We start from the raw sequence: 14,350 nt of genomic DNA on the forward strand, positions 1-14,350 counted from the left end.
GCTCTTCAACGACCACAGTGCCACCTTTCCCTTTTCCCAGCTTTAACATCACAAGTCAACTTTAGACAGAGAAGATGACCCTTTTTGTGTAATTAGATTCATAATTAAAATCAGCATTCCCCCCCTCTTTGGTGTAGTCCATTTTACATTTCTTACCTCATATTGTAAATACTGTGGGGTGAGCCCCACAGACGGATTCCTCCAGATGTGCTGCACTGCCATTGGATGTCTCCCCCCCCACCAAACCTCTCTGGGTTTCATATTTCTCATCAGAAGCCAAAGGAAACGCAGGGGATTTGTAGGTGGAGTGCGTCCGGGGTGGCAGTTCAACTGCTGGCTAGCTGGCAGGAGAAATAATAACAATAATATATATTTTGTTTAAATCACATTGTTCTAATTGAAAAGGGAGTGTGAATGTGTTCGGATCATCTTTCAAAAGTGCTTTGATACATTGTTCATTTGGTTCATTTAATTTGTCCCGAATGGATAAAGTATTATTCTCGCTACCTACCTACCATCCGTCCAATTTTCAAACCCAGAACCTCATAACTGTGAAGCAGACATGATCAATCAAATGGATCTTACCCTTTTTGGAAAGACAGGTGCTTGAGTTACAGCCAATACCTTTAGCCAATAATTACTTTATTTGAGTTGATATTATACAGTAGGGGTCTTCAATCGTGTTCCTCGAGGGCTGGCGGCACCTTTGAATCAGGTGTGTTGCAGCAGGGAGAGATGGACAACAGGCAGGACGCCGGCCCTCGAGGAACAGGATTGAACACCCCTGTTATATAGTGATGGTGGAGTACAACAGGACACAATATCGGTCCCACAAGGTATTCCACATACTAAGGTACACTCTGAAGGACTTATATTTGTATTCCGGGGTCAGTTCCTATACTTTTTCCAGAGTCCAAAAAGATACAAATATGTCCATAAGTTGAGCGTAATAAATCAAAGGTGATGAATACAGAAGCTTTGTGGATACCACTATCCAACCGTGTACTTTTTCTTTCTCTGAGGGAAAGAGGAAAGAGTGAGGGGATCATGGATCGCAAGCATGTTTGACTGTAACAGTTTTGCGGAATGTTTCCCCTGACTTTCTATAGAGTTAGCGGTGGTGAACGGGATGGATAGCGTTCATTTACATACCTATAGTATAATGTCCTGAATTGACTCACGGGGCAAGAGAGGTAAGTACCGAGATGATCCAAAATGGCCAGAGAGAACGGTAGAGAGGGATGCATAAGAAGGTTCAGACACTCTGCCCTCTCTGACTCTGGAGGCGCTAATTAAAGAGGGCGCTGCACGTACGTACACATGCACAGCAGACATTCAAGGGTTGAGGTTTTCAAATTACAGTCTGTATTCTTGGTCGATTTTTCTTCCCTCTCTCTCTGCAGTGAATCTTTCGCAAAGGAGGAGAAACTGTGACTCTTTTCTAGTGTAAAGGGGAAACAATTCATACCTTATTAAAACAATTAGCAAATGCATGTTTTTTTCCAAACATACTATTCCCTCATTTCTTCTTGAATCTTCATGTTAAGATTGACTACTGACTACTGATAATGTTTCAGTAGTCAGTAGTAGTCTTATTCAAGTATGCTGTTGACCATTGTTACTGATGTCATCGGAGTTATCAGTATTTTTTTTAGGATAATATGCTTCTCATTTGGAGTTTTTGTTGTATTGACCATTGCTCTTGGCTCAGGAGACTTTATTGAGCTGGAAAAAAAAAATGAACTAAACAAAAAAATTTAGCACTGAAGCAATCGCCTCATATGAAGCAGCTACTGTCACTTGTTAAGCGTGATGAAGCTCCGTCACAAAAGCAGGCAGAGTCAAAGAATCCTCCTCCCGACAGGCCTGAGCGCATATCAGCATGCTGAGACCGAAAGCAGAATCCACCCAATGACAGACCGACTGCTCTTTCACTTGGTCCTTAAACAGTAACGCTGAGTCCCCCCCCTCCCCCCTCTCTTCGTCTACGTCTGCATCGGGTCACCACCACATCTACCGGCTAGGCGGAGGGATGCGTGAAGAGAAGGAGGTATTATTAAAGAGCTGCTGGGTCACTTTTGCAGAGTGCGAGAGTGAAAATCGGGCTTAGAATGGATGTTGCCAAAGAGATTTCAGAATAAGAAAAAGTACAATGTGCACATACTAATTGTGCCCTTGCTATAGGCTGCTTTTTCGATTTTTTTTTCTGGTCTGTCAAACTACTGTAAAAGTGAAATCAATTCACGAAAAGCTTCTCTTTCAGTGTAAAAGCTCAAGAGCTGCGAGAGAAAGTGGAGAGTCAAAGGCAGGATAGTGAATTCAAAGCAGGAACCTCCCTTGGCTGGAAGTAACCCATGGTTAGATTTGCCTGTGTGTCCACATGACTCACAGTCTGGTCAGCAAAGGCATAATAAACGTGACAGAAATATCCCTATACAATGTTGCCCGAGTCCAAGGCAGGCAACTAATTGCTAGATAGTGCTGTGCTGTGGTCTGACAGCAGAGGAAAGGAGGAAAGAGCAAGAGAATGTCTGTTAAGGCATTTCGTTTTGCTTTGGAGAGTTCAATGGTGGCCACAAGGAGGAAATGGTGCGACAAACTCGTTACTTCAATTCGAGCACAGGACTGATTGCCACTGATTCTGTCACAGTTGAGAGACCTCTTGATTTGATATTTAGTCAGCATCATTATTTTGCCCTTTGGCTTTTTGAAAAGTTTTTGTTCAGACGACAAAGTGGTGTCAGAATGACCATTGGAGATGGACCTGTGTCCATCCAACCATCAATTCAATTCAGTGTTTGTCCTCATCTTCTCAGCTGACTTTGCACAACAGGCTAGGTCTACTTTAACGTCTAACGGCAATCAAACACAACCACCATTTGTAACCCCCAAAACACAATGACTAAATGACAATTTCACACTCTCATTCACTTCTACGGACATTTTAAGTCTGCAGTAAACCCTACCGTTGATATTTTTTGGGGGGGAATGAAGGAGGTTAGCCAAGAATGTTAGCATAGGGGGAAACTAGCAAAGTCCACAGAGGATGGCTGACATTCAAACTCCAGAACTGTATGCATGTATATACAGTATTTATATATATATATAAAAAAGTAAACCTCGTGAAAATTGGTTGCGAATGGAGCAAGTTGTGACTTACTTTTATTGTCCATGCATTGATTTTGATGGTAACGTTGCCTCCGCTAATGTAGCCGCTAGGTAGGGATGTCGAACCGGTGGGCAACATACAGCGTGCTGGGTATATCGTTTTCAAAGCACAAAAACCACTGGAGCTGTTAGCACTTGCAATTATAGCACAAGTTTGAAGCAAACCAAACTCGATCAAATGACTTGCTGCAGGACAACAACTAGCATCAACATTGGACAAACATGCAAATTCACCAGCAAGGTGGATTGCTGTGGACTGTAGACCACTAGTAGGGGTTGGAGGTTAGAAAATGTGCTACAGATAGTGACAAGTGATCGCACTTGTCACTCAAAAGCCATGAAAAACAAATAAAAAACTATACAGTTTTGAAAAAAAAAAAAAAATGTCCTCAAATGGTGCTTTATCTTTTGGTCAATTATGGCCAGGAAGTTTTTACTGTTTTGTATTGAAATGCAATAAAACACATTTGTCCAGACTTAAAAATAATCACGTCTATCCATCCATCCATCTATCAATCTGTCCATCTATCTATCCATCTGTCTACTTTCACATTTTTCAACTACAATTTTCTACTAAGCTTGTAACAGACATTTACTTAGTAAAATCTTGGAATTAACGTGTAAAAAAAAAAAAAAAAGTATATTACTAAGACTGTTCTAATAGCTTTCTTTGATCCTTGAATACGATTCTTTTCCTGTAAAATACAACTGTTGAATGATACACCAAAGACATACAACTAATATGGTATGTTTGACCCATTTTTCAATAAATTTCAAGGGCATGTACAGGTTGATTCCAAATAATGCTTCCAAATGTCCAAATAATGCTTCGTAATATCCAAATAATGCTTTCAGGTAATGCCGAACTTGAAAAACCTTATCCAACCGTTCCCTGCTTGCATGCCAAGCTCATTATCCACACACACACACACACACACACATCTAATTTAAGGCGGCCATCTTGCTTTTAACCCTTGACCTCACCAAGGAGAGCCCTACCTGGCCATTGAGGGGCATACTAAACAAAAAGGACCATATAAGGTCAAGACTTCAACAACAGAACTTAACTCCAACAAAGGTACAACTTCTACATTAATTTATCTCAACTACAACAAAACAATTTACTTTCATTCCACAGACAAAAACGATTTACCCAAAAATACAACTGCTTTCAGAGAAAATGACTCCAAAATGGTATTTGAATTTATCTTTGCAAAGTGCGCAAATCCTTTTGGATCCCCTCATTGAGCCATCGAGTAACTTTTTCCAAGTAAAACTACATAAAAGTACGTCTTTGCGACAGTGACTCTCCTCTAGGTTTGGCTGAAAAGTGAGCAGGGGTCAGCTGCCACAGGAAATAAATAAAACAGTTATAAAATTTCAATGAATCGTCATAGTTAATGCTTTAACTTTTACAGCCTTTAACTTTCAGGGCCTGTTTTTTTTTTTTTTTTTTGTCACCCTGTATATATTTATATTAGAGGGTGTTGGCTTCTGAAGGGTTAAGCTTAAAGAGAGGGGAGATGAAATCTTTTCCGCATATTACTGCGCACATGAGGAACACATTTAAGTGAGTTCAGCTGTCTGGAGTCTCTTGCTCTCTTGTTTTCTCTCTTTCACTCTCTCTCTCTCTCTCTCTCTCTCTCTCTGGCTAGGTTGAGGTAGAGAAGTTGAACACGGCCATATATCATTTCACATCTGGGAAAATGCACTGTGAGACCCGGTTGACACAAGAAGTGAGAAAGAGACAATGTGCTTCATCCATAACTAACCTCTGTGGTAAACACTGAAGTTTGACAAAGAACACGCGAGTCAGACCAACTGGTCCAGAGAATAGTTCTAGAATACACTTGGACCATTTGAGGGTGAGCTCAAGAATGCGACGGATGGTTGAGGGAGAAAATACATTTGAAGCATCAATCAATGAAAATATGATTGAAGTTGAGGAAAACGTGAAAAGGAAAAGCTTCAAAGATGAACATAAATAGAAATGAGAGACATCACATTAGCTCGCTCCTCCCAGCCCTACGTTAGCCCCGCCCCTTTGATTTTGGTGCGATCAATGTGGACTGGCTCAGCTTTCACGAGGGAGGAAACTCTTTGCTGCGTTTCCCCACTATGGAAACTCTTTGCTTTCTCTTCAGGCTCACATACCAAACTTGTACTTTTCACATTCATCTGAACCTTCCATTTTTTTTGCCTGAATGCGGGAATTAATATTGTGAGACATTTACCTAGTTTTATGTAGAGAGTTCAAGTATAGCCAAAATGACCCCCCCCCTCCCCAACCTCCAAAAAAGAAAAATTATATAATCTAATAAAATAGAGACAACCTGAGATCACAGTTTCTTTGATGTCTGAGGGGTTTCCCAAACTCAGTTCACATCTACTACTACTAGTGTTGCTAAAAAGTGAACAAAAAAAAAAAAATCAAATATAGTGGGTAGTATCGTATTTATAGTATAAAAAGACTCAATTTTCAAATAACGGCAGCAGTCAGGGTAGCAACTAGGAAGTGAAACGACTACTGCAGACCTTCACCACTTGAATGATTTCACAGATGGACAGAAGGGAAAAAAAAGTGGATTCTGGTAGCCCAGGCAGAGAATTTTTCATGCAGTAAAGAAATTATTTTGATTTCAGTTTGCCGTATGAAGTTCAAATACACGGTATGATTGACAACCGACTCTAGATTCGACCCGAGGTCGGTTGACTAATCCCAGTGATCGTATGCTTCTTCCTTCAACTGTTTTGAAAACCCTTACAATGGCTACTGGGACAATCAATCGGATTAAATGGGGCTAACTCAAGATGATTAGAGATGTAATTAACCCCTCCGCAGGCTTGTGCCTTTTTCTGCCCGGTAAGCCGAAATGAGAAGTTGATGAGTCGAGGTGTTTGTCACCTTGAAAGCCTTCAAACCTCCACCCGCCCCAAAAAACAATTGGTGGGTGCCTGCAGAGGGCAATCAGCCTCTTTCGCCTTCAACAATCGTGTGCTAAAAAGATATCGCCGGAGGAAAAGGACGGATGACAAAATGTGTGTCTGACTTCAAATGAACAACTCAAGTGATTGGGGGGAAAACAGAAGCTTCCTCTCTAGATTGGGCCAATGGTGTTTCAACTTTAACCATTTTTATCACGAGGGTGTCTGAAAAATGTTTGCATTAGTATATTCAGACGTGAAAAAACTTGTAACTGTCATGGAGTCATGCTCACAAACCTGACAGGATCGAAATAGATTAAGAGAAAGAGGTGCGTGTGTGTGTACGTGTACAGTTTACAGTTGAATGCCTTCCACGTGTTGTTTGCAACTTTACACTCCTGGGTTCCATGTTGAACTCAAGCTCACGTCTTTGCATTGTCTTCCTCATCGGAATCAACAAATCCGAAAAATTCAACTGAAACAGTTTTTTTCCCCCTCCCTTCCATCGGATCAGGGTGTCTGTGAGCACTTTTACTCAAGTATTTGAGTCTGCTGCTTTGTCATTTTTTCCACCCGCTAAGCCTGTGGGAGGAGGCGTTCTTTCTACAGTGGAGGGAAGAGCAATGGGAGGAAGACGTCTCCTGTTAGAGGTGGAAAGAGCAACCAGTGGCAACTCAAAGACTTTTTGCTGAACGACGATGACTGATTTCTGAAGTGCATCAACCAAAATCAATTTGAAAAAAAACCCCCAAAAAACTACCGGTACAAAGAAAAAGTCTCACCCACAAGGTAGAAGTCCTTGTGGCAGTGCAAAGTAACTGATTATGAATTTCTCTTTCCCAGCTCGCAGCCTATCCCTCCATCAGCAAAGTGTGATAAATGTAAACATTTGTGTCCTAACTCTGATGTGTGCTACACACGTACCCAATCATCAGGCGTAGTTTGAGCCCAATTCCCCCCTTCTAATCAAAGTTAGTAAAGGCCCGATCATAGATGTCTTAGAAGGATTATACTGACTGATTAGCCTCTGGCGTGGGGTGTGTGAGTGATTTTTTTCCCTCCCCTCTCCGATTAAAAAAAAAAAAAAAAAACAATCGGACTGATGATCATAAATGTTAAACCTGTTCAACATTTACTATGACCAATCAGTATGTATGTGGTCAACATTCAATTCGGCCATGATTGTACTGATAATTGATAATATACATTTACTGTAGCAGTAGGAGTCTCCTGCATTGACAAGCTATGTCCAAACGAGACCATGGATGAAGAGGAAAATATAAAAATATTGGACACCTTAACATGTCTCCAGGGTCTCATTCAGTGTTTTATGACTTTTACTGATAGTTACGTATCTGACATGAGCAAAATCTCATTGCACACAACCAAACAAAAACGGAGAAGCGGCAGTAAAACAGGCCAAAATCTAGATGTAAGGCAAGGCAAAAGACTAGTTGCATATCATTTATGGGTTCAACAAATGCGAGAGTGGAGGAATAAATCTTAATTCGAGATTTGAACACTTCAACAGGGGGAGCCGTTTAATTTCCATGGTGAGGGCGTTTCAGAGGACTGGAACCCGAATAAAGGATGCTCCAGAACCAACCTGGTGACTTCTTCTTTAGCTCTCAGAATTACCAGAATACCAGAATGTTGTCGGCTTGGCATGAAGTCATTGGTAAATGGATACTTTCTTACGGCACACCCGATGATCTCTCACAGCATGCCAATGTGCCGGGGCACAGTGGGTCCAAATCGCTGGTTTAATTTGATTTTGATTTTCATGGGGTGAGATAAATTCCACAAATGACATGTACAACTCAACTGAAGTCAAACTGATTCACTTGCGGTGTTGCCAACTTAGCAAATAATTTAAAAAGTAGAAGCAACTAGCCATGTTTGACTCCCCCCACGCTCATCCTGTCTACAACTTAAATCTTGTCATATTACAGATCAATTGCGCACCCCCCAATTAACAGCGATAAATTGAGAATATTTTCTTTAAAAAAAAAGTAATAAATAATTACAGAATTAAAGAGCCAATGACATTGAATTGGCTATCAAGCAACTTTTAGCAGAGAGCCAATAGCGACTTTCCTTGCTGAGGACTGCGTTCCCAAGCTCCACATCATCATTTCTCTCCCTGCCCATCATGCCTCAACCTTTATATACATTCTTTTCTCCCCAGCCTGTCTGGATCTTTGCTTTTAGAACTCAGTTCAATTGCTATCCAGAGAAAACACTCTTGAGTAGGGAGTGGAGGAGGGGGAAGAAAAAAAATGGAAAGAGGAAGTGTTTCAGGTCCAGCGATAAACAGTTGTTTGGAAAATTGCTACTTCATGGCTCCTCCTTTCAGGACTGGGAAGAAGAAGCACGGATATTCATGAATATCAAGCTTGTTCTTGCGCTAGGAATGAAGACAAATGAGAGAGATTACGAGGCCCAAGTTAAAAATGCCATACTATGGTGACAATAGAGTCCTCCGAGCACTATTTGTAAATTAATTCACAAAGACCGCAGGGATGCTATAAAAAAGGATCTAGAGTAAATTAGTGTGGATGCACGCAATTAAATAACTAACTCACTCCTCCATGGGAACTTGCTGCTCAGTTGGACATTTTTAATAATACTGCAAATACTTCCTGCGTCGCCCACTAAATATGTTTGTCGGATCGTGACACTTTACACCTACATATGTCTCAGATTAAGTTGTACTTATGAAAATGAATGTACGTGTGTGGATTGTAACCATTTTTGTATAAGGTATATTAATTATAAGGTTATATGAGCACGAGAGAGTGTTTGTGTGTTGGCACCTGGAACACATTAGGTGCATGTGGTGGGCGCATTAGTCTTTAAGTTGTAGGGGCTGACTTCTCCACAATAAAGCTATAAAGTCAGCCCCCCAATCTATGTGACCATTTGGACAGGCCTGATGACATCACGGAGGCCCGAGTGGGTCGCACCTCTTGGTATCTTTCGCGGGGACTATCTGTTGGTAAATTTTTTTTTTTTTTTTTTAAATGTATGATCACAACATTTATAATACACGTCTAAAGTTGTACGATTACAAATGTATATAATGTTAACATCATGTTGGTGTTTGAGACATGGACGGCTACATATGGAGTGCTGTAAAATGACTGCTGTTTTAATTGAATGTACATTCCACAAAAAACACAACATCAAACCAGTAGTAACATCTCGATTTTGGCAATACTCCATCATGAAAAGTCATGCTAGAGATGTAGCTGCCTCAGGTGAATCTTGCTAGCAGCTTCAAGACTGCAAAAGTGTATGTCCCAGTTTTCTGTGGCTCATTGTGGCTTTTTTGTGACACTGAGCATCAGCATAATATGCAACGTCCTTCATTTGGCATTAAAGTTAAGTGAGTGTGTTTTTCTTGCATGACTGTTAAGACGCTTGATCGAATAAACCTCGTTTATTAAAAATTAAAAATTGCTCACATGTCTCCAATAATTTCTTTTTGGTACTGGAAAACGATTAACAGTTACTTTGGAGTGTAATAATCCGATCTATGGGATGCACTCTGAAAACGATTTCTGTCGATGTGCGTCGTGGAGGCCCCTAACACACGTCGTGAGTGGTTTCAGAGAGTTGGACAATGATGGAAGAAATTCCATTTGAGAATTGCAGATGTTTCCCTCCCTTCTTTCTCTTCAGGAGAGCTCCTCCTTCTTTTTGGATTTTCTCTCTCTGTCTCGCTTGCGTTTGACGACCGCTCAATGGAAAATCACCATCACTGCGAGTAGTCTGCTCAAAAGCGACCTGTGGACTGCTGACTGGGATGATAAGATGTATGAACAAGAACAGACTAAAAGATACATGGCTTTATCATCATGGCATGGTATTTTTCAAAACATATCTATTCTGATGAACAACCGCAGGTGATTTTTGTGAGTGAGCCAAGGGGAAGTAGACGGCGAGGTGTGAAAGATGAAGATTGGATAAGCATGATTTGGGGAAGTGTAGAAATGAAAAATAAAACATGTAGGAGAGAAAGACGGAGAGGCTGGTTTAAGTAAATAGAGGGGAGGGGGAGTTCAAGGAGGAGGGAGTTTTAAGGGTAGAGCAGGCGGCCCATTACATAGTTAAAGCATGAGCACATGCCTGCTGGCTGACGTCCACTGTGAACATTTTGCATCTGGTTAGAATCTGCTCTCTGGTGTCCTTCTTCTTCTTGCATTCAAGCCTATCTTGAAAACGGGGCCATTTTCTCTATTTTTCTAAAATACCCTTTCAACTCCTTGCCGCTAAGCCTGCTCGGAGTTTCCTTCCACTTCTTTCTCCTTGTCGAACTCATTGATGGAATTTAAAAAAAAAAAAAAAAAAAAAAAAAAAAGGTATTGCTTGTGGGGGAGAGGCTGCCATCTTGTTTTTTCAAGGGTCCCTACGATTAACAGTACTGTGCATAATCATTATACTTTTTTTTTTTTTCAATTAAAATGAATTAGTCACATTAGATTAATAATAAAAACATAGATTTGACAGAGGTAATAAAACTGTCACTGACATTTAATCAACTACCGTAGGTACATTTCGGTTTATCACGACTGTATTTTAGTCATGTAAGTCATACACAGGTGTTTCTATTATTTCAGATCAAAACATTAGCAACAACTGTACTCTGAAGGAGTACACTACTGTAAACTACAATGATAACAAATTAGATGTTTTTTTTTTTTTAATAGTTCACAAGACAATGATGGTGTCACCATCCAATGAAAAGCATCTAAAAAGTGGGCTTCTCCCAAAATTTCAAACACAAATAAGAACCTCAATAAATGTTGGAAATATGCTTTTTGTTGGATATCCTACTAATTTATGTAATATGTGTCCTTCTTGGAAAAGGTGAAGAATGACAAAGTTCTGATCACAGAAGGTGAATGGAGGTGTGTTAAACACATTGGGGGTCTTGCTTATTGACTTTCAGTCATTACTTGTTTTAAACAGGGCAGTGAAGCAGGTATGGACATGTCTCAGTCGCTTTAAAAAAAAAAAAAAAGAGGCTCTGTGCTAATACTGATGTCCATTTTCAAAGCAGTCTTCATTTAGAATCATTCCATTTCATACGCACTTTCGATCCTTCCCTTCCTTTCTCTTTTTATTTCCTATATACTATTATTATATCCTGCCACATCTCCATTTTTTTTACAGCCTCTGATTTTTTTTTCTTCTTCTTCCTGTGCCACCTACTTTGCTTTGTAGCCCAGATGATCTCCAGCAGCCACTCATAATGCAGGGGAGGAGTCTGAGCAAGGGGGAAAGAAGAAAAAACATCTTTTCTTTTCCCACCTCTTCTGTTTCTTTCTCTCTCATTCTTTTTTCCAAGCTGAACTTCATGATGACCAGAAAATTCTTCCACGTGTCCACTGTGAGCTTTGGATGGAGGAGGGGAGGACGAGAACATGTCTGGTTTTCCCTGAACTTTCTGCTCCTCTTATTATTCTGCAAAAGCCTTTATTCAAACGCCCGTTGCATATGCACTGAGCAGCGAACGGCTAAACACAGCTGACCGCCCAAGAACTATCAAATAGTATTAATTACAAGCACTGCTATAATACAATTGTCACTTGCCGAATTTATGCTCACTTTAGATAAAAACGCATGGCAAATTCCTACTGTGGAATGCAATAGATTTTAAAAGGGAAAATGAGGTTTGAAAAGCTTCAACATTCAAAATCAGCGGTGAGAAAGTTTGCTCCATGGCCCTGCTCTTTAACCGGGTCCCATTAATAATTTATCAAGAATCCTGTATATAAATAATATAGCCATTTTATTCCCCTAAAATGTATACATTATACAACACTCCATTGACCTCATGATATTTATCCAATTAAATAGATTAATTGATTTTTGTAAATAGGAAAAACATACCAGAAATTTTTCTTTTATTTATTTGATTAAAATATTGGCTAAGTACATTTATTATGAATAACCAAATTTAAAGAAGAAGAAGCGCGACATTGTGACCTAAGTGACCTTAATTCTAAAAGGAGGGGGGAGCAGTGACCTGCCTGTTGCACTTTGGAAAAAAAAAATGTGGAAAGACAGGCCCTGACTGGTGAGCAAGAAAAAAAAAGACAAAAAAAAAAAGAGGTGATTTAACCTCTTTCGCTCACCTATGATCATTATTATTATTTAGGCAGGGCCTATGAGAAAGCCTATATTAAATATAAATCGGCTGATGTATTGAGTTGGAGCATCTTTCGCTTTATAGTAGTCAGGGATATGGTTAATTGGTGGCCATTTGCAGACTGGACTTAAAGGACTAAACATTTCTTGCTCCGAATCATCAGATGTCTCCCACCCAAAAAGATTTGTTGCTCGTCACTTATTTGAAAAATAGTCCATCGAGGGTCAGAAACATCATTGAGCTGATTGTACAATAATTTCAAGCAGTGTGTCAAGTGACTATTAAATACGTCTTAATTCTTTACTCTGTCTGTATTTTGACAGAAGAGTGTCAGAAACCTTTGATTAAGACACCTGAGAACTGTCTTAGTGGGATAAAAAAAAAAAAAGGAGCATAATATGTCATTTTTAAAAGTTACTCTTCACACTCAGCCACAAATATGGTAAATGTCCTCACCTTGACAGACGTTTCACACCCTGGTGTGTGTATACTCTCACCCTCAGGTGAGCGTGTGCCTGTGTGTCACGACACCATGTTGCCATATTTTCTTAGCCTGTGTCAGACAGCATGACCACAATGCAAGAATCAGGGGGGTTTGCTCTCACTACGCCCTCCACTGCCGAGTGTCAACATGCACACACACCCCTACACACACACACACACACACTCTCGCGCGCGCGCGCAAAGTCCGAGTTTTGTGTTTATATTTATGTGACCAAAGAAAATGAAAGGGTGATAATCAGGTTTACTGGTCACTTTATTAGTATACCTGCTTATCATGCATTGGAATAATGCAGCTGTGTTGAAAATTATTTCCGGAGCATTTGTCCATCTCATGCAGTGAATAAACGTCATTGAAATTTTAGAAAAGCACACACACACACACACCCCTTTGGAATTGTAAATGAAAGAAAACTACTATGTTGCAAACATACTGTACAGTGTAAATAAAAAGAGCGTCATTATATTGTGATTTTTCAAAAGGTTTCAAATACAGTAGCTTAGTGTTTAGCTTTTGTCAAAGTGAAACCTCAATTCACTTCCACATAGTTCCTTAGCTCTAAGATACCACAAAATGCTGGCCAAGCATGTTTTTTTTTTGTCTAATTGAAACTACTCAATTCACTACAACATAGTTCCGTAGCACCAAAATGCCGCAAAATGGTTGCAAAGCACAGCTTTTGTCTAAACTAAACTATTCAGTAAACCTCAACATAATTCCTTCGCACCAAGATGCCTCAAGATGGTGTGGATGTCTTTTTTTTTTTTTTTTTTGCGATAGAACCGCAAAAGGTTACCATTGAAGGTAAAGAGGAAAAGCGCGATGCTCACCAGCAGACCTGATATGGAACATATTGCCACATTTTGCCACATGCACAGAAATTCATTTTATCAAGCAGATACTAACTCACGCTCTCAATTGGTGTCATACAATGCTATCATTTCAGTTTAAAGCTTTTAATATTAATAGTTTTTAGCATCAGTGCTATGAGAATACTGATATACGAGTCTTGGCGTGGTCTAAAATGTGCAACCACGTTAATGTGTTCTTCCAACATCATTCCTTTGACCGCTCCCTCTCTACATATGCTCCATTATGATGACCTGATGGTGATACAATAACAATTAGGTGTCCACATTGTTGTTTTTTTAACATTGAATAACAGGTTGAACATATAAGTCATTGAATATCATTTACAGAGTGTTACTTGAGAAGTTTACATCAGGAGAACAATTGCGCAACATGTCAGTATGTAATTTTGATATCAGTTTAACGGTGTCCTGGCTTCAGTGCCTTCGTCTCTCGATTAGATCAAATGTTTAGTGCTATGCTAGAAAATGGGCCGTTTTTGCTCCACAAAGACTTGCGGATGACGTGGCTGGGTCGAACTCCCTTACTGGAGCTTTTCTCGTGGCTCTAACCGAAGCAAAGAGAAAAACTTCATCGCAAGGCCAAAAGCAGCCAAAGTGACTGGAGCGCTGGCGTTTAGCTGCTTCTGCCCGCCTACTGTGGGGAGCTCCAACAATGTTTAGGGAGGGACATCATATGCTTAATTTACAGCCTCCTCCATTTGCATCTACAAAGCTCTGAAATTATTT

The sequence above is a fragment of the Filicampus tigris genome, chromosome 18 (genome assembly GCF_054856515.1).
Source record: "Filicampus tigris isolate MCC_2025a chromosome 18, RoL_Ftig_1.0, whole genome shotgun sequence".
In the NCBI taxonomy this organism is placed as follows: domain Eukaryota; kingdom Metazoa; phylum Chordata; class Actinopteri; order Syngnathiformes; family Syngnathidae; genus Filicampus; species Filicampus tigris.